Source organism: Microcebus murinus, chromosome 5, assembly GCF_040939455.1.
Source record: "Microcebus murinus isolate Inina chromosome 5, M.murinus_Inina_mat1.0, whole genome shotgun sequence".
Classification (NCBI taxonomy): Eukaryota; Metazoa; Chordata; class Mammalia; order Primates; family Cheirogaleidae; genus Microcebus; species Microcebus murinus.
In genome coordinates this window covers 94,152,983-94,173,861 of record NC_134108.1, presented here as the reverse complement: position 1 = coordinate 94,173,861, position 20,879 = coordinate 94,152,983, and the positions used below count along the sequence as shown (strand labels likewise).

The 20,879-nt window shown below is 36.5% G+C and overlaps 1 protein-coding gene and 1 long non-coding RNA gene across 3 annotated transcripts in view; one reads left to right on the top strand and one right to left on the bottom strand.

Moving 5' to 3' along the window:
• Positions 1-20,879, bottom strand: part of PKHD1 (PKHD1 ciliary IPT domain containing fibrocystin/polyductin) — a 424,797-nt gene that overhangs the window by 88,137 nt on the left and 315,781 nt on the right. The gene's annotated exons all lie outside the window — the stretch shown is intronic.
• On the top strand, positions 11-19,582 carry LOC105869184 (uncharacterized). 2 transcript variants are annotated; one of them, XR_012919313.1, is made up of 4 exons: positions 11-81; positions 7,428-7,475; positions 9,545-9,623; positions 19,495-19,582. It is a non-coding gene; the product is annotated as an uncharacterized LOC105869184 (long non-coding RNA). The 2 variants fall into 2 exon arrangements; XR_001153038.3 differs by lacking the exons at positions 9,545-9,623; positions 19,495-19,582 and adding an exon at positions 16,744-16,826.

Sequence of the window (20,879 nt, the reverse complement as noted above, 5' to 3'; positions counted from 1 at the left end):
TATTTTGAGTAAGTATTCACTTGACAGGCAGGGCAAGGAAGGAGACTCTGGGAAGAGAGTGGAATGGACACAGGTGTGAAGGTATGATTTAATGCTAGAGAAGAAAGTAGCCCAGGTTTGAAGGGATAGGGTCTGTTATGAAATAAAGCCAGTGATGTAGGCAAAGGCAAGGCCATGAAGACCTTAGCATTGCTTTGACTCTCACTATAAGGACCTACCATGTATATCTCATTTCCAAAGGGCCTTGATCTCAGCAAGTATAGAAACCTTTGGTTAAATGAAACCTTGCTAAGTAGCATTTTTCTAATGACTATTATTTTTTTTTTTTTTGCTTCATCTCAAAGCATTAACATTTTAATAGTGGCCTGCTCAAGAAAAACAATCTTCAATGTATCAAACATCAATCTTTTCTGTTAGAACTGAAAGCCTCAGGACAGGTGGGTGAGTAGACATTGTAGGAGGGAGAGGAACTACTTCCCAGGTGTCTCCCAATGGTGCCACGTGGCCACTGTTTATTTAGCCTACAAGCAAGTCTTAGTTTCTTTCTCTGACTGTTCTTTCCCTGTGTACAATTTACTGCATTCACCCAATGATGTGTGTGGATTCTCCTGTGTTCTGGCAACCATAAGCACATTTGTTATGTGATCACTACTTCCTCTGGGAAAAGACAATGGGGCAAAAAAGTTATCTATGCTTCAAATGAATCACAAAATACTGTCACTGATGTTCACAGTCTATAAATGTGAGTCTAGTCACTGTTGCAGAGTCTAGTTGCTGCAACTTCATGGTAATATCTCTATGAAATATTAAAAACTCCTTTTCATATTGTCTACTTGAAGTGTAAGCAATAGGGGCATTACTGGTGAGATCTGAAATTGAGCACAGAGAGATTATACTGCTTATGTTATGTCACGATCATTAAATAACGTTTATTATCTGTTATCTGATCTATAGATAAATAGAGATGGTCTCAATAAAAGTGATTTATGATATTTCCAGCTTCTTTCACATAAAATGGGAACAACTATAAATGGAGATATAATCAAATAAAAAGCATAGAAGTGACATATAAAGTTGATAATGCAGTTTGATGTGATGATACGTACAAGCATACTGCATCAAGACAAAGAGAAATACAAACGCAGTGATCATGTGTTTGGAGTTTATTTCCTATTTATGTTGTGAAGAATTATCATTTAAATACTTAAACTATGACATGGGGTTATACTTTTTTGTATTTAAGCCGTTCTGACATTTTATTGCTTTATTTAAGTCAGTACAGAGTCCATACAGGCTTCTGAACACTAGCTGGCTAGAATGACCAGGTGCTAACATATTAGCACAGCAGCTTTATGGAAATATGCAAGAAGCAGACAATTTTAAGTACATATACAGTATACAGATTTAGCTTGAATGTCAGACGCATATTAAAGCTTCTAAAACAGGCAATGCCGTATAATAATGTGCCAAATTAAGAGTTAGATCATGTTTTAGGCAATTTTTTCTTATAGATCAAAGGAAATCATTCAGAGCAGGGTTTCTCACTCTCAGTGCTATTGACATTTTGCACTGGATAATTTTCGGCTGAGAAGTGTTATGTTCTGCATTGCAAGATGTTGAACAGCCTCCCTGGTCTCTACCCAGAAGATGCCAGTAGCAACCCCTCCAGCTGTGACAAACAAAAACGTCCTCAAATATTGCCAAATATCCACTAGGGGCTAAAAAAGATCTCTGACAACCCCCCCCCCCATTGAGAAACACTAACTTGGAGAGGTTTTGCGAGAATCAAAAGAGAAGATATGTTACTGTTTTTACAAATTGTAAATTACCTTATAAGTGTCATATCTCTTTATCTAATATAACTAATTTTCCAATTTTATAATTGGAAAAATTATTAATATATTCTATTGCACAATAAATGACATTGATTTCTTATAGCAAAAACTTCACTATGCTCCTGGCAAAATTCATAAACAAAGCAAGATCTGGCAGCTCTTCAAGGCAGGATCATTCTTCATTCACATTTGTATCCCTAGTGCCTAATACAGTCCCCGACACACATGGCATGTCTCCATAAATCTTTTGTGAATGAAAAGGAAAGTCTTAAAAGATATTTTACTGTGCACATTTTAAAAAATGCTTTAACTTTAATGGGTCGCAATGAATTACATGTATTTGGCATTGTAAACATCAGGGAAGTTCCAGATGTGTGTGCACGGAGGCAAGCTATATGGAGGGAATCGCAAAAGGGACAGAACATCCTTCATCAATTCTATTATCCATTATACTTTTATATCTTATATTAAATATTTTCAAAATGTTCAGAAAATTAACACAATCTCCACTGTCACCAAAGTAATCCACATCACGACTACCATGGATTCCTCAGATTAGTTCATCTCTCTCCTATCCACTCTTATAAACTTCCATTCACTCTTCTAGAGTTTTAAAGATGCAAAGTAAATTATGTCAGTCTCTATTGCAAGTAAAAAAAAAAAAAAAAAGCCCATTTTCTTACAATGTCCCACAAGACTCCTTAGGCTCTGGGTCTTGTCTACTTGTCCTCTTTGCAGGCTACTCATCTGCACGGCCACCATTATCTGGTCCCTGAAGTCTGCTCTCTTCCAGGGCCCAGGCTCTTTCTGCCTTGGGGCTTCTGCACAAACTGCTCATCCTGCCTGGAAGGCTTTTGCCTTCCCACATTACCTGGCCAACTTCTACTGAATTTCGGTCTCAGTTTAAATATCACTTCCAAGAGCCATTTTCATTGGACAAACCCCTCCTACTCACCACCATTCTAAATTAGGATGCACTTAGGGCTCTTTTATTTTTCTTCTTCATAGCACTGATAACATTATTCATACATATATATTTATAATCGTGAATTTATATATATGTGTGTGTGCAGGTATGTATATGTGTGTGTATATATATAAAAGTGTGTGTGTGTATATATATATAATATATAAATTTTGCCTTTTTTTGTTTACTCTCCCTAATAAGAAATAAGGGCAAGAATTATATCATTAGTGATGTACATACACCGAGAGCTTTTGCTCCCACAGTAACTGATCCTACTTTTATGTCCCCTTGTCTCTATGACAAACAGTAAAATATTATACATTGTTCATCTGCTTGCAAACACTTTCAAGCAATGGCTCTATTGCCTTAAAAATGCCATGCACTCAAAGTTCTTACTTCTGTTTATTTTCTTTCTCTCTTCTTTGCCGATCTTATTTATCATATTGACTCACCTACCACTTTATTCCCAATAATTTTCGATTTTATCTCTAGCTGCCATTTAATTCCTAAGCTCTAATCCCAGAGATTCCAGTCACCAGCCAAATATCTGAGTGGCTCCCCGTCCACAGAGAAGGCACCACAAACTCACTAAAGGCAAAGCTTAAGCAACCGTCCTCTGTTTTCTTATTTCCCGTATCTGCTACTGGAACCTCCAGATATCCTGACCAGAGACAATGGGGTCACTGTTGACTTCTCTCCACAGTCGTCAAAGTCAGGAGTAGGCAAACCCTTTCTACTTCCTCATTTTTTTTTTTAGATTTCTTTGATCTGTACCATCCTCTCCATTCTGGGTGCCATCAATCTACTCAGGTCCTCAGTGCGTTTCCTCTAAAATTCATTTAAACAATTGAAACAGTGTCCTAACAAGTCTTTCTATTTGGTCCATGCTCCTACTCATTCTTCACCCTGCTTCCTGCTGCCTCACCCATCTTTCTAAAGTTCAGCTTCCTACAGCCTCCACCTCTATTTTGAAATTTTCAAAGCCTCCTCAATGGTTACTGCCATAGATTTAAGCACTCTAATCTGACACTGAAGGCACTCCAGAAGTGTGGCTCCACCCTTTCTTTCTTTTCAACGTGTTTTCCATACTGCATCCAAATGAAAGTACCCCACATTTGGTCATTTCTGAGTTCTTTATTCATGTCTGCTCTCAATATGGACAACCTTTTTTCCCTTCCATCAATATCCCACCGATGTACTACTCTTAGAGTACTTTTTATGTGTTTGTAGGTGCTTATCTTATATTACCGCATACTGTAATGGACTACTTGGATTATCCCTCATACTAAATTATCTCTTTGGGATTCAAGGCTGATTCTCACTTATGTCTAAATTCCCTAGAAAGCTTCTGTACAGAAAAGGTCATGGGTGTTAATAAAAAGCATGAGCACTGAGTTCATATAGACCTGGGCACAAATCCTGGCTTTATCACTTATTATATCATCTTAAGCAAAGTCCTTAAACTCTGTGAGCTTCAGTTTCATCACTGTAAATATGATGAAACTGTGGCTTACTTTCCAAGTTATTGTAAAGATATGATATAGAAAACATAACGTCTGGCATGTAAGAGGTACTCAGTAAACGGGAACTGTTGCAATAGTAGTACTATTACATGGTAATGGAGAACCAACATATACTGATTAAATTAAACTGAAATTAGCATGATAAATTTTTCCTGTCCTCCAGGAGGTTATAATCTAATCGGGAAAAGGAGTCACCACCACGTGCTAACATCATTAACCATTCTAAGTAAAATGTAACATGAATGAATGAAATTTTCAGCAAGTTCCAAGGTTATGTAAAAAGGAAAAAACTCACTTCCTCCCAGCTGGAGAAGACATTTCCCTGAAGGACACACCAGGGCCTCTGTAAAATCTCTTTCAACATGGAACAACCACAGGAATATGCTACTCTGAATAATAAAAGGTTATTCTCATTTGTTTTACCTTTTATATATATATATATATATATATATATATATATATATATATATATATGAAGTTTGTTTTAAATGAGTCATTAATCATTTGTTTCATTGATTACTCATTTCTTTTTTAACTACCTTTTTATTAAAAGGCATCCTACTATAAGAAAAAAAAAGTCTTTTGAAAAAGGGGAAAATGTCTGGGTCTGAATCATTTCTGGTTTTTTTTCTCTAAGATAAAGTGTAAAAGTCTGGTGTGATAGGTTATATGATCTTAAAGGAGTCATTTTGCTTCCGAGACCTCCATGATATTAGCTGTAAAATAGTAAATAAAGGTATGTTTTCCACAAAAAAATCTTAAAAAGACATGATAAGCCTCATTTTACAACAGATTCCAAGGGAGCTCATATAGTCAGTCTAAGTAGCTGTCCTCCTTCATGAGCAGAGAAAACCTTTGATTCTGCTCACCCTTCTGTGTCATTCATCCCCCGGCATGCATGGCCCTGTTGGAAGGGGAGAACGTGGGCAATCTGGATTTCTAATGATCAGGTACTACCACACAGATCAATGCCAGAGTTTATACCCATGAAACTGGCAACTATTGAAGAATAATTCAGGTTAAGTGGAATGATTTTGAGAGAGGTGGGAAAATCAATTGTTGAAATTTTCAAAAGGTGATGTCATCCCTACCCCCAAAACTGGAAGTGGAAATAAGAAAGGATAATAAAATAAAAATGGATGGTGAGATGTTATTTTGAATCTGTTGCAAGTGTGGAGGTGATCAAGAGTAATTTAGGATATTTTTTCCCTCTCTTTTTCATCTCCCTCAAGAAGAGAAACAAGAAAGAAAATACTCTAAATAACCAAATCTGGGCTTTATATATATATATATATATATATATATATATATACACACACACACATATATCTCTCTCCCCCCATATAGATAGATAGATAATAGATATAATTGGGGTGCAGAGCACAATACTCCAAAGTAGGATGCTTTGGCATGCTGCATACTTTTGAATGAAAGGAAATTGGAAGCTCTTAGGAGCTGCCTCAGAACCATGAACTTTCTAAGCTTCTCTTGTTTCTCCCACCAAGCACAGTGAGGGGCTCTCTCTAGAAGTTCCCTTATCTTATCGGACTGAGGAAAACTTCTTCAAAAGAAATGCTATGTTTTAAGATCCACTCCCTAGGAATCTCATCAACTAACCATAAAAGATAAACCACCAGAGAAGAAAAAAGACTAAAAAATTTTCACCACGTCCATACTGATTTTTCATCTACTCTTCTGAGGGCAGTTCTGAGAGACTATCTGGGAGACTATATCTGCATAATGAGACCACCTTTGTTCACAGTGTAGTTTCACCCCTCACCTTCCCATAACTAACTCACAAACTATTGTTTGTCCTTAGGTCCCATTCAACATCCAAAGAGAATCATTTACAAATTACTGTCTGGTCTTTGGACTTATTTATTTCTGCTAAAAATCATTTACTACTCTTCTAAAATTGCCTACAGCCCCCCACTTCCCTCTTCCCTATTTAAGCCTCAACCATCCAGCCATTCTTTGAGTTTCATATTTTGTATGCTTCCTGTGTTTATGCACGTTAATAAATTTGCATGCCTTTTCTCCCGTTAATCTATTGTCAGTTCATTTCAACCCACTTGAACCTTCATGGGGGGGAGGGAAAATTCTCTTTGCCCCTATGAGAGATAGAGATAGAGATAGAGAGAGAGAGAGAGAGAGAGAGAGAGAGAGAGAGAGAGAGAGAGAGAGAGAGAGAGACATCCTGCAGTGAAGGAAATTAAGATAACCCTTAGCTATGAGGTTATAGGGAGAAAAGGATCAGAGAGAAGAAATACTACAAATGCACCTCTCATGCCTTGTGGCTCGATTCTTCTCAGTTCAGGCTTTCCGTTACAGAAAGTTAGAGTAGGTCCAGGAATAAAGAGAAGAAGTTCACAACTTGTCAAGCTGCTGGAAACAGAGAGGCTTTCTGTCATCCACATGTGTTTCTGCTGTGGGAAAGACCCCTTCCTGAGGGGAGACGGTGCTTAGCCAAGTGATTCGTTGGCTTTTCCAGTGCTGGCTCTTCAGCGCACCAATGCAGGAGGATATGCACCTACCCATCCGGAATAGACATCTTGAACTTTTTAAAACAAGACTAAACAATTGCTCCTTGTTTTAAAAAACTTCTTTTCTCTCTGATGCTATTTTCATGTCTGGGGCAAACAGAGAGCCATGTGGATGGATGTTTGAAACCTTGCCCCTCATTTGGAAGAAATGTGTCTTAGCATGTCCTGCAAAGGAATTTCTCACCATGTACCATCGTGTCCATATTTCACTTGGAGAAATGGAGGAAAAATGAAGGAAAGAGGGAATACAAGAGAGAAGAAAAAGAAACAGAAGTATGGAGACAAGAAAGTCCAAGAAAGAAAGAAAGAGACCAACGGGTGCTTGTGCGTGACTCTCTTTCATATGGAATTAATGGTGGTTTAATGGGGTATGAAAGGATGTTTTACTGGAAACAATGAGGAACAATTGTCTAGCTCACGTTTCATTTCACAGGTCATTATTGCATTAAGAAGTAAATCGACCAAGTCCGGTAAATAACAGTCTGCGTATTGCCGAGAGCTTCAAACCAACAATTTTAGCCATCGTGAACTAATATCTCTGTCATTTTAACCCTTGCAGGGTTGTGCTGGGGGCTAAACAATTACAGTCTTCACCCAGTTCTAGCAGGTGAGCATAATTCATCGTCCCTCTAGTCCCTTCTTTTGCAAAACCCAGGAGGCCATATTTTAGCATTGTTGCTTTGTTGATGAGCCAGCCTTAGCCAAATGCAGCTCTGGTGGCCTTGAAAAACAACCCCCATTTTAGTGAGTGCTGCAGGCATCTTTAAACAGACTGCTTCCTCTGCAAAATTAATTGCTGCAAAATGCAGTGCTCCCTCATCTAAGCTTTTGCAAGCTCATACTCAGCTATTTGGGTAGGCCATAGAATGTCTGAGAGATCCAGGGAAAATGAGCTGCTTTCCTTTATTATAGAGTTTTACATTTGTGTCACCAAGCATTATCAGGCACTGGACACCCAGGAGTTTCTGATGCCTATATTCTGGTTCCGTTAATTCAGGGGCAATGGATGGCAAATGTTGGCTGCATTTTGAAGTATTAGCATGGTAAATAAACATATCAAAAGCAGTTTATAGTAAACAATTATATTTAAAATACACATAATAAAATACATATTTAAAATGTGTATCAAAATAAAATATTTTCTTCAAGTTGTGATAAAAATGAGACAAAATTCATGTTAAGATTGATCATGTTCCATAATCACGTCAACAACAACTAGGTTATACCGATAATTTTTCAATCAAAGTCAGATGTTCACCTTGTAGAGTGGATATGGAATTCTTAACATTTCCACAGTACCTCTGAAATAAGATATATAAGGTCTAACTTCTATCTGGAAAGAGAAAAAAATCTTGCAGAGATGGCCTCAGTATTCCAATTCTTTCACTCTTATTCTTTCACCTTGCACAACTAACACTAAGGTCTCACAAAGAACTATGGCATGCTGCATGACAGGCCCCCTAAGATGTTTATGCCCTGACCCTGAACATGTAAATATGGCCAGGGGACCTTGCAGATGATTAAGGCTATACATCTTAACCTGGGGAGATTATCCTAAATTATAAACCCTTAGAAGCAGAGAACTTTCTCCGGCTAGAATCAGAGAGATGTAGTAAAAGAGAGGGCAGGAGAGATTCAAAGCATGGTAGGATGCAATGCAGTGTTGCTGGCTTTGAAGATGAAGAGGGCCACACGTCAGGAGATGCAGGCAGCCCTACAAGCTGAGCATGAACCCTGACCTACAATGAACAAGGACACGGTGATCCTAGTCCTACAACTGCATGGAACTGAATCTGGCCAAGAGTCTGAGTGAGATCGGGAATGGATTCATCCCCAGAACTCCGAAAAACAAACAAACAAAAAAATGTAGCCCTGCTGTATTCCTTTTTGGCTACAGGAAACTCAAAGCAGAGAAACCAGCCACGTTCCTTAGACTTCTGACCTATGGAACTTTTATAATACATGGATATTGTTTCAAACCACTAACTTCTTAATCATTTGTTATAGCAGCAATAGAAAACGAGTATAAGAACCAACTAAGATGTGATGTTCGTATGTTCAAGTCACCATCCCAACCAGAGCCATGCCAAATGGTGGCAGTGGTGGCACTAGAACAGTAGTCACTAAAAACTACGTAATGCTTACGCCACACCAGGTGTGGGGCTACCTTTTTACATGTATTATGTCTATAAAGCTACAAAGCCCTTTTATCTCTAACATGTTCAAACAGAAAGATGAAATAGGGCCTAGGTGGATGGATAGGCTGGTTTCCACACAGGCAAAATTCAAGAAAAGTTGCATCCTACCAACACTACCCAAAACGGAAGAGATTATTATCCAGAGCCACATGAAAAAATCAGCTTCAACTCCTTTCCTCCATGGCAATTACTTTCAATTTTTCAACTGAATACATATTCAATTTTTATTAATATCCAGTGAGGGAGCTGTGAAAATTGGAATTGGGTTCTACTGGGAGTCCATAATTCCTTGGTAGAAAGATAGGCTTCTATGTCTAGGAAAATTTCTTTTCTTTGGTGTCCATTTCCTTGACATGCTTTTCATAATAACCATCTCATTTTTTCATGACTCCCATTTGTCATATAATTGAATTTTACTACCATTGTTCTTGTTAAAATAATAAGTAATACATGCACATGATTTTTTTTAACTTTACAGTTTTTCCCTCTGAGCAGTGATACTGAAGAGCAAGACAGAAGAGCAGCCAGAGGCATGGGATCTTTTCCTTTTTCATTGCGTATGTTTTACTGTTTCACTGATTCATCCAACAAAAATCTTTAAGATCTAAATTTCTTAAAGGTAGAGTTGCTGAGTCAGAAACACAGACCTTTAGATGGTTGCCAGATGCCAACAGGCTACAATAAGAGACATTTGAGAATAAGATTTGAGAACACTTCCCCAACACTTTTTCCAACACTGAAAATTATCACATTTTAATCACTGCCAATCTAATTGGTAAAACAATAATATTAATAATTATCACAGTAGCAGTAGTCACTATTGTTTTATTAGTAGTGGTGGACAACTCTATTGAGTTTTATCTCTTTTAAGCCATATAATAATCATATGAGCATATGAGTATCATATGAATATCCCCACTTCCTACATGAGGAAATTGAGGCTTAAAGAAGATACGAGACTTGCTTGTAGTGACAAATCCAGTGAGTGGACATGATCTAGGCAGTTTAACTCAGTGCAAGAGCTTAACCTGTGCTCTGGTTATGAGAAAAATTGGGTTTTTTATATGTGAATAGAAATTTGTATTTATTTCTCTGTAAAATGCTTCTTATAATCCTTTGCATAGCTTTTCTATTGATTTTTTATTCTTAAATATTAGTAAAAATATTTTTATATTAAGGAAATTAGCTCTTTACCTTATGAGTTGCAAGGTTTTTTCTAGATTTTAGTTTTATCTTTAATATTCTTTATTTTACAGAAGTTTGAATTCCGATATAGTCAAATTTTACAAGTTTGTTTCCTAGGTTTTGATTCATGGAAAGAAATATCTCCATAACTTTAAAAATGTATAACATTATCGATATTTTTCTGGTAATTATATGGATTTTTTTAAATCTTTAATCCACATGGAATCTATTTTTATAAAGAAATATATATGAATTCCTAAATGTTTTCTTTCTTCTCTATATGATTAGTCAAAAGCCCCACCATCACTAATTGTATAATTTCTATTTTCCCATGATTTAAAATGTCATTTTTGTTATGAACTAAATTCTTAAATGCATTTGAATCTGTTTCTGACTTGTAAAAAATTTTTCTTCCATGGACATATTTGTTTCTAGGATATTTTTGACTGCTTTTAAATTGTCACAAACTAGCATTAGTTTTTATATCTAATGAGTATGTAAATATATGAAGAGAAAACTGCAAACTAAATCAAAGAATCTTTCAGATCCTAACACTGAGTTGAGAACTTGTTTAGTACCTATTCATGATCTCGTTTAGTACCTATTGGCAAGGCACAAGCTTTGTATTTATTGGTGGGACTGCTCAAGTATTTCCTTCCATTAAAATGCTCACATACACACCCAGACAAAAATATAAGATCGATAGACATTCACCCCTCTGCCATAGGTCTAAAATAAGCTAAAGTTTGAGCTTTCACCTCCTAAATCTTTCAATACTCTTGTACCCCAAAAATGAAAGCAGCAGTGCAAGACTTCTCCATTACTGAAATGTGAAGACTAGAAACAGAGCTTATTCCCTCCTCTTCCCCACCCTCCCTTTTTTTCTGTATTATTTCTAAGGGAAAAGAGAAATACACAAAAATGAAAAAAAAAGAAAGTAGAGAGCCAGTATATTACTATGGCAAAAAGCCAAGTAATTTCATTGCTATAGGTATTCAAAAATAGCTCTTCATATGGAACATTGATATACTGATATTAGTGTTTCTCAATACAACAAAGCATAGAAACATGAACAGACTTCTTATAAAGAATTATTAACTTGGGTAGTAAAATTCTCAGTCTCAGGAAACCTTTATGCTTTGTTTGAAAACTAAATATTTAAATAGTATCTCCTGCTAATGGTAGATAATCCAGGGCTAGGTAAGCTTCTTTCTTTTATAGACTCATTTATATGACCAGAATCAATTAGGTGCTCTCTAGAATGATTTCTAATTCTGAGTTTAGTTTCAAATCCTAGAAATTCCAGTTGCATTGATGACCATTTACTTATAAAGATGGAATTTAAGAAATTGATAGAGTTTAATACACAGGTTAAAAAAAATCAATTCTCTTTAACATGTACCCCCAGAACAAATGAAGAAAGATACCCATATGGTAGGTGCAGCTACATGTAGCTATTTAGCCCTTGAAATGTGACCAGTCCAACTAAAGAACTAAAATTTAAATTATATATAGTTTTAATTATAATATAAAATATAAACCTGATAATTTCATTATTGAAAAATGTTTAAGTATATTTGAAACAATTTTTATATGTGATTCTACTTTTCAGTTGTAAAGTTTTTAAAATCTAGATTCAGATTAAACATTTTTGATAAAAATGTATTTTATGAATTGAGATATTCTGTAAATGTAAAATACATAACCAATTTTAAAGACATAATATGAAAAAAGAATGTCCCAATTTTATATTGATTACACTTTACAATTATATTTTGAGCAAAAAATATTTTATTAAATTTTATTTCATCTGTTTCTTTTTACTGTTTTTTTTTAAAACCTGGTTACTAATAAATTTAAATTATACTGGCAGTTTACATTATCATATTTTCATTGGACAGTGCTGTTCTGGCAATGTACAGTTCTTTGTTTCTACATTTTGGAAATATCATTGACAAATTGAAGGACATCAAAAATAAGCATCCTTGATGAAAATTTTAAAAATTTGTGCATCAAAAGACAGTCAATAGAGTAAAAAGGCAACCCATAGAATGGCAGAAAATATTTCCAAATCATATATCTGATAAGGAATTAATATCAAGAACATATAGAAAACTCCTAAAACTTAACAATAAAAATACAAACAGCTTATTTAAAAAATGGATAGGAGACTTGAATAGACATTTCTCCAAAGAAGTTATACAAATGGCCAATAAGCACATGAATAGATGCTCAACATTACTAATCATTAGGGAAGTGCAAGTCAAAACTACAGTGATGTATCCACTCACATCCACTAAAATGGTTACTACCAAAAAGAAAACAAAAAAATGAGAAAATAACAAGTGTTGGCAATGATGTGAAGAAATTGAAATGCTTGTGCACTGAATGTCAAATGGCATAGCCACTGTGGAAAACAATAAGGTAGTTCCTCAAAAAGTTAGAAATAGAATTTCCATATGATCTTGCAATTAATCCCACTTCTGGGTATATACCCAGGAGAACTGAAAACAGTCTGTAAGAGATATTTGTATGCCCGTGTTCATAGCAACGTTATTTACAATAACTTAAACATGGATGCAAGCCAATGTCCAAGGACCAGTGAATGGATAAGCAAAATGTGGTATATCCATGCAATGGAATATTATTCAACTCTAAAAAAAAGGAAATTATGTAATATGCTAGCACATGGATGAACCTTGAAAACATTATGCTAAATGAAATAAGCTATTCACAAAAAGCTGCTATATGGTTCCACCTCTATGAGATACTAAAAGTAGTCAAAATCATAGAGACAGAGAGTAGAATTGTGGTTGCCAGAGACTGGAGTGAAGGAAAATGGTGAGTTATTGTTTAATGGGTTTAGAGTTTCAGTTTTACAAGATGAAAAGACTTATGGAGATGAATGGTAGTGATGTTTGCACAATATTATGAATGTATTTAACATCACTGAACTGTACACTTAAAAATAGTTAAGATGGTAAATTTTATGTTATGTGTATTTTACCACAATGAAAACAATAAGCCAGTCTGAAAAGTGAAGAACTAAAAAATTATGTCACATGTTGACTAACAGAAGGAATTTAGAGTTTCTATGCTTGAAAGAGGCTTATTACAAAATCACAGTCTTACTGTCTTTGAATATGTAAAAGGCTGTAATATGGCAAGACTTATATTCTGTCACACAAAAAGGCAAACTAGTCACTGGGTACAAGGAATTGAAGGAAGATCCTAACAATCAAAATTATTCAAAATGCATCAGACAGCCTTATAAGGAAGTGAACTCCCACTTTCTGGGAAAATGAAAGATAGAGGCCATCTATGCAGTGAATGGGGAGTGGAACAGATTGACCTTCAAGGAACCATCCAAATCAAAGATGCTACAATCTTGTCATTTCCAACTGACATGTATTCCTGCAGACTAAGACATTAATATGAGGCACTATTTCCCAATATGTGTCCTAAAGTATACTAATTCCAAGGGACACTAATGTCTAGTATGAACAAGTATTCTCTAGTGAAAAAGTTTGGGAACTACTGAATAACACAAAATTAAATACTAGTCTTAAAATGTAATTGCAGAACTTATCAGAATCTTTAATATTTTAATGCACATGGTGATCTCCAAAATGGAAATAGAGTTTTCAAATTTTATTTGACCACATTTCTGACAATCTCCTGAGATTAGCCAATGGAGGAACATTCTTTGAAAATGCGGAAATAAATTATGCATCTAATTAGATCTATAAAATTTACTTTGTGGAACAGTTGACTAGCAAATCAACTTGAATTCTTGGCTTTTTTGCTCCTTTATTCATTTATTCCCTCATTCAGCAAACATTTACTAAACGTATATTATGTTCCCAAAATCGTACTAAAAATTCAAAGGACCTTCAAGGCACTCAAGGTCTGGTGGAAGGCCAGCTTGTGAACAGGAGCAAGATTGGAACTATGACGGAGTTGAGTGGTGGGTAAAGGAGGGCCATAAAGAGGCAGGACCCACACTGACTGTGAAAGCCAGGGAGAGGTTCACAGGGAAAGGGAGGTCTACACCACACTATGGAGGAAACAGCCCTGCCTCTGCTGCTTCTAGACTAATTCTTTTACTTGCCTCTTTCATGCCTCTTAAAGTTTTACTCATATGTCTAGGCTCATCACAAATCCCATTTTTTTTCCTTTCTAGAGCCTTTGTCTACACCCCAACTACATATGATCTGCCCAGTGTACTTTGTGCTAATTTTATACCAATTCGACTCCTCCATCTCATGGCTTGGCCCTCCTCCCCTATGTGAGGGCAGGAATTAGTCCTTATCTACCATGATGTCCCTTCTTGGATACCCCAACAGTACCTAGTGCCTTGCTCTCACTGGGTACTTAATAAACACTGTCTAATTTAAGGAAAAAGAGACAGAGAGAGAAAAAAACCTACATCAGTTCATTAAGGATAAAGGGGAAGTTACGGAAAAAAATCACCACGATAAATTTTTGATCTCATGACCACAGCTACCTACTCTATACTACTCCCTTGTTATCACACAGCCTCGGTGGTTAACACTGGCAACATGTATTTTCTTGGATGTGACACAGTCTTGGTTTTGTACATGGAGAAATGCCATATTTAAATATGCAGTCAGCACTCTGTATGTATAAGTTCCGCATCCATGGATTCTACCAACAGCAGATCAAAAATACGCAGAGGAAAAAAAAAATCCGCAAAATTCCAAAAGGCAAAATTGGAATTTGCTTCACATCAAGTACTACACTGAATCCATGTAAATGAAGTGATCTGTAGGCATTATATTAGGTATTATAAGTGATCTGCAGATGATTTAAAATATACAAGAGGATCCACATAGGTTAGATGCAAATGCTATGCCATTTTATCTAAGGAATTTGAGCATGCACAGATTTTGGTATCCCTGAAGGTCTGGAAATAATCCCTTATGGATACTGAGGGATGAGTGTGTGTATGTGTGTGTGTGTATGTGTGTATGTATGTATATATAATATATGTGAAGAAAAGGAACAAAATGAGGGGTTTTTTTGGCTGTTATAACATTGCCCTTCAAAAATGTTAAACTAATTGACAGTTACTTTTAAAATCTAAAAATATATTTGTACCAAATAAAGTAGAAATATGTAAACTATTCAGTTAAATATATAGAGAGAGTCATACCAGATGAATCAAACCACATAATGATAATTATCCAGAAATGGTTATGAGGCCAGGCTACAGAGTCAGACAAATATAGATTTAAATCTTGGTTCTGGACATTCTAGCTATGAGACCATGAAAAATTAGTTAACTTCTCTAAACTCCTATTTCCCCAAATGCTGAAAGAGGACAACAGTCCTTATATGTTAAGGTTGTTATAAAGATAAATGAGAATATTGACAAATGGCTTAGCCTAATGCCTGGCACATGGAGTGTGCTAAATAAATAATAACTATTATTATTGTTACTTTATATGAATAACTGCACAGTCTCAGTTTGCTTCGTTATGTGGAGACAGGGTTTTGTGTGCGAACAAAGCTGATAGATCTACAACAGCTATTAACAACATTGAAGACTGTAGAGAAAGAAGGATGAGAACTTGGATGGAGGGTACAATACAACATAGTGTTAAAAACACAGCTCGGTCCGGAACCTTCTGTTAATTAGTTTTAGTACTTAGCTTACCTGATGTCTCTACATCAGTTTCCACATTCATAAAATGGAAGCAGTAAGAATACCTCTTTCAGAGGGTAAATCCTGTTATGGCATTAAATGAAATAGCTCATCTAGAAGCACAGAGCTGGGAACATGGTGGACACTCAACCACAAGTGTTAGTTGCTGTTATTATTAATGGAAGATTTGAAGAGCACAACGATCATAATAATAAGATGCCCAGACTGAGGAAAGGAAAAAGAAATTGTTCCCATGGATCATATGCCTGTTCACATCATCCTTTACAAATGACACATGAAAATCATTCCAACTCACAGCATGGACTATTTCGAAATGCAATCAAATACTGTTATGCCATTCACTGCCTGGAGACCAGGCAAGTCATAGGGGAATGAGAAAATAAGGTGAAGGAAAGGTGCTCTTTGGGTCTTAACAAAGTTTCACTCGAAGCCTTAGCCTCCTCTTCTTGGGATAAAAATCCCTTGCAGCCACATATCCCAAACAGTCTAATATTTTCTGAGACTCCACTGTGCCTTTATATTTTAATACCCTGACATCTGGAATCCTAAAAGTCTAATGTTTAACCATAAATATCTGCTGAGATTAAAGAGCTATATACCAAGTTTCAATCTTTGGGTCCTATAATTGCTTGGGAAAAGAGAATGGTATTTCCCCCTCTAGCTAGAAGAAAAAGACCTCCGCAAGCTCAGATATTGGCAGACAAATTTTCTAACAACCGTTTCCTTTCTCCATTCAGTCCTCTCATTTTCTCCCTCCCTCTCCACTCTCCCATTTTATAATACCATCTTGCTGTCATTGCCAGGACAAATGGGAAGAGAGAGAAGCCTGGAAAGCTTAAAGAAAAGACACATTTCAAGATCTAGCAACACAGAGTTGAGGAAATGCTGGCCACTGTGTATCTGGAAGGCAGCGGAGCGTACGTCTCCACGTAGCTTGCCCTCTCCCATTATTCCGCTAGAAACCACTTCATCACTCTCCGGGCTGACAGTCAAATGCCAGCTTTATTTTCTTTTTTATCAACCCAATCTTTCATTTTTGATTTGAGGCAAGTCACTTTTAAGGTCTCCACAATGGTTTATAACTTTCTTCCTTGAGAGGTGTCCAAGAAGTAACACAAGGTGAAAAATCTTACTCTCTCACGGTAAAGCCTGGGAAACTCACCTGCCCTGGAGGCGGATGTGGTCAGAAGTCCTGGTCAGACCACAGGACTTTGCTGGGAATAATGCCACGGAAAGTGTGAGAAAAGCTTATCATGAGGTTATCTCTTTAATGTAATAATTCAATGTGGAATTTAAAAAAATAAACGTTGTATCAAACCCATTTTTAGCCAGTGATGTATTATGAAGGTGACATTTTGAGGTCATTCAATTCACTTGAAAACTAGGAAAAAATGATCTATGAAAAGATTATTTTAACATATTCTTTTTATTCAAAGGCTTAATTCAGATTGAAAACACTCCTGTATCTTTTTAGTTAATGTTCTTTTCTCTTTTGGAAACATATCCAGTGCGTATATAAGCAAGTATGTTTATGTCTGTTGGTATTTGGCACAGAAAGCTAATTCTTGATTATTTGTGAGAAATTGAAACTACTTCATAAATTAAAAATATTAATAGTCTTTTTTATATCTTGTCTATTTACTTCAAAGGGAACATATAATTCTATAGCAATTATTTTAAAACATAACACACCAGAATCACTTTTGTGTGTATGTGTGTCTGTTTAACACAAAGACCTGGAATTTATATGCACTTATTGCAATATTCAAAATCTCCCCACATGCAAATGAATATTTAAATTCCTAGATAATTCTGATAATTAGTCGGTTTTGAGAGCCAGTGTCTTGACTGCATCATGAAAAAAATATTGGTAGCAAAATGAGAAGTTTTAGTTTTGTTTTAAAATTTGCAGTCTATTGAAGACCAATAGTCTTTAAAACACAATATAAATTAACCAACAAATTAGATATACAGATGATAAGCCTTACATTTTATCAGATTCAACAGATATAAAATTATTCCATCAAATTGCTGTTTTTAAATGGTAAATTTATGTAAGTATCTCCCTGTAGACTGCTAGCCAAGAATTTGTGAGTTGGCACAGGTAAGTAGACCACTCATCGACTAGCACACCTTTAGGCCTTCACATCTTTGCCCTGGACATCTTTCCAACTGCATTTGTTAGGTCCGGTGGAAGGTGAACAGGTGGCAAGGAAGCGGCTAAGAGCAGAGAGCTGTAACCAAATTGTAGCTAGGAACTAAAGTGCAGCTAGGAACTGTTCCCTGGTGGGAACATACATGGTAAAAAGTTCCTACTAACCTTTAACTGACCTAGAGTTTATTACCATCTAATTAACATAACATGGGTGGAGCGTCACAAAGAATTCTGGGAAAGAAGCAGGCACAGAAAGAAAAACTGTTACATAATCCCAACCTGTTACATAACCCCAACCTGTCAATCACCCCCAAAGGCAGACCCTACAACCAATCCTGCCAGGAGAAAGGCGGGACAGACTAGTGAGCTTTTAAAAGGCAGTGTGTGCTCAGTCTTTGGGGTCTTTCTCCACTCAGGGATACTGACCCTATCCACTCCCTCTGGAGCGTATTTTCACCCTGTGTAATTTCCTTCGTTGCTTCCATTCTTTCTTTTATGTGATAAACTGTTTATATAAAATTGCTCTGTGTTTGCAATCACTCATGGGGAATCAGGGGATCAGGGAACATCCAGACAGACGAACCTAAACACACTGTCTACCTCCAGTTACTCCACAGCAGCTAGAATGATCTTTTCAGAGAGTGAAGAAAATCCTATCACCACCTTAACACTCCAGCAAAGTACACAGAAATGGAGAATCAAATGGTGGTTACCAGAGGCAGCATTGTGGGGGTGGTAGAAAATAAGGGAACGACGGTCAAAGGACATGAAGTTGCAGGTATGTAAGGTGAGTAAGTCCAGAGATCTAAAGTACAAAAGGAGGACTCTAGTTGATAATGTTGTATTCTATTCAGGATTTTTGCTAAGAGAATAGGTTTTTAGGTGCTCTCACCACAAAAAGGGGGATAAATATGTGAGATGATGAGTAACGTTAATTTGATTTACTATGGCGACTATTTTACTATGATAAGATTATCAAATACCAGGTTTTACACCTGAAATATACAAAACATAAATAAAGTTGAATAAAATCCAAACCTTTTACCCTGACTTACAAAGGAGCTGCCTCCTGTCTAGCCGCAATGACTCCCCCTCTTATTAATACCCACACTGGTCTCCCTTCCACACACTCCTCAGGACTGCGGAAGCCCCTTCATGTCTCAGAGCCCTTGCTCTGGCTCCTCCTTCTCCCTGGATGGTTCGTCCCTCTGGTCAGAGCAGTGACTGGTCACTTTTCAGTCAGGTCTCATTTGAAATGTAACTATAGCATTTAGTTTCAAATAGCAACTCCCCTACACACACACACACACACATCTCAAACTACGTCTCTACCTGCAAACGCTATTTTATTTTCTTCACCGTTCTCCTCTCTCCTGAAATTTTCTTTTAATTTGTTCAGGTATCTCTCCCTCCTGGAACATAAGCTCCAAGGCAGCAGGAATGTTGTTCACTGCCACAGTCTCCATGCTGAGAAAGGTGCTGGTAGACACTAGGTGGGCGAGATGCACTTGCCGAACGAATGAACATGCCAACTTCATCATGAACCATAAAAAAGATACTCAAGGAATGCTAACTTTCGTTTTACCTCTCTTCCATCTTTTTTTTTTTTTTGTCATGGCTGAGGAATTGCAAAATGCCATTGAAACTAAAGCTGATTTTTTCTTCTGTCCCCTGCCAACAGCACTGGTACTGCAAATGTATAAATTCGTCTGTGAGGTGATACCAGCCATTTGTAGTCTGAAACAGACAGGAAATGAGTATGAAGCCAGAATGGAAGGCACTGGTATCTGTCTAGTCTTACCTAAATGGGATATTAATTTCAAGACTTTGTTTTTCTAAATGACCTAAATGATTTTGGATTTTCAGATCACTGGATGCCTCCATAACCAAAAGAAATCCTTTCCAGAATAAAATGTAAATGGTTCTCAGAAGATTGCCTGCTTAGGATTAGCTGTCTTGCTCTCTATTGTCGTGCATTTTTCAAAGTTGGCTGCAAATGCAAACTTACAGATAAGTATAAAACAAAATTAACAGCTCACTTTTCCCCTGGCTACACACCCTGCATTACACAGATAGCAAAACCCACTGGCAGTGTTCCTCAGAGCTGATCCACATGGATGGTTTTTGCTCCTGATGCCGGGGTATATGACAATATGCTGGGACCTGTGGATATCTGAGAGGGTAGTTTTTATGGGAACTTATATGTGCAAATAAAATCTGTTATTTTCCAAATTAAAAATAAACCTCAAAGGCAATGGACTCCCAATGGCTTGGAGAGATTTATTAATAAAATAGGAAAGGATATAAAGGGATATCAAATTAAATGACATTTGGAATACACATAAAATTTGGTTCCAGTGGTCTCCATTTTCATCTTAGCTGCATTGCTTTCTCCAGTTTACTGAAGATGATCATAGATTCTTCCCTTGAAGAGGGAAAATACAAAATAGACATTAATTCTCTTAGGATTAAATCTGTGCTTTTCTTATCCACTAGATTGTAGACGGGAACAGGAAAGTAGCTAAGAAAAATGGTTTAAAAAATAAAAAGAAACTTGCATCAGGGAAGGAGGGATTTATTCATACTTTGGAAGTCAAAGAAAAACACTACAATTCTGTCAGCACCCGGAAGGCACTATTTACTATGTGTTGTCTCCTTCATTGCAAGAGGACACAGATTGTATTTTTAGTGCAGTAAACAGCAGATTCCACTGTGGGAATCCTTGCAGTTGGTACTGATAGCAACCTCATTTAAAATGTTATAAAGCTTTAAAACATCAGGAGT